Source organism: Penaeus monodon, chromosome 15 (assembly GCF_015228065.2).
Source record: "Penaeus monodon isolate SGIC_2016 chromosome 15, NSTDA_Pmon_1, whole genome shotgun sequence".
Lineage (NCBI taxonomy): Eukaryota > Metazoa > Arthropoda > Malacostraca > Decapoda > Penaeidae > Penaeus > Penaeus monodon.
Window position 1 is genome coordinate 43,494,115 of NC_051400.1, and position 315 is coordinate 43,494,429.

A 315-nucleotide genomic window follows, 5' to 3' on the forward strand; every position below is an offset into this window, starting at 1 on the left:
GAAAACAACTACATCATTGATAATTTCATGGATGTTCAGTGGATGTTGTTTACTTCTTCAGTATCAACTGCTTAATGTATTTAGTAAGAGGCGCATCAAATATAAATAATACTTTTTACCTTACCTATCGCTATAAGGACAAATATACGTAGACACTTGTACTTGCTTAGGCTGGACAAATGCCCCTGGCTAAGAGTTATGATTTAACGAGGTCAACCAGAGTTCAATCGCATATGCTCTAACATCCTCATTAGTCTGCAAAGGGGAAGTTTAGTTCACCACGCATATGTGACTTTAAGTTTGGCTTACGATTAG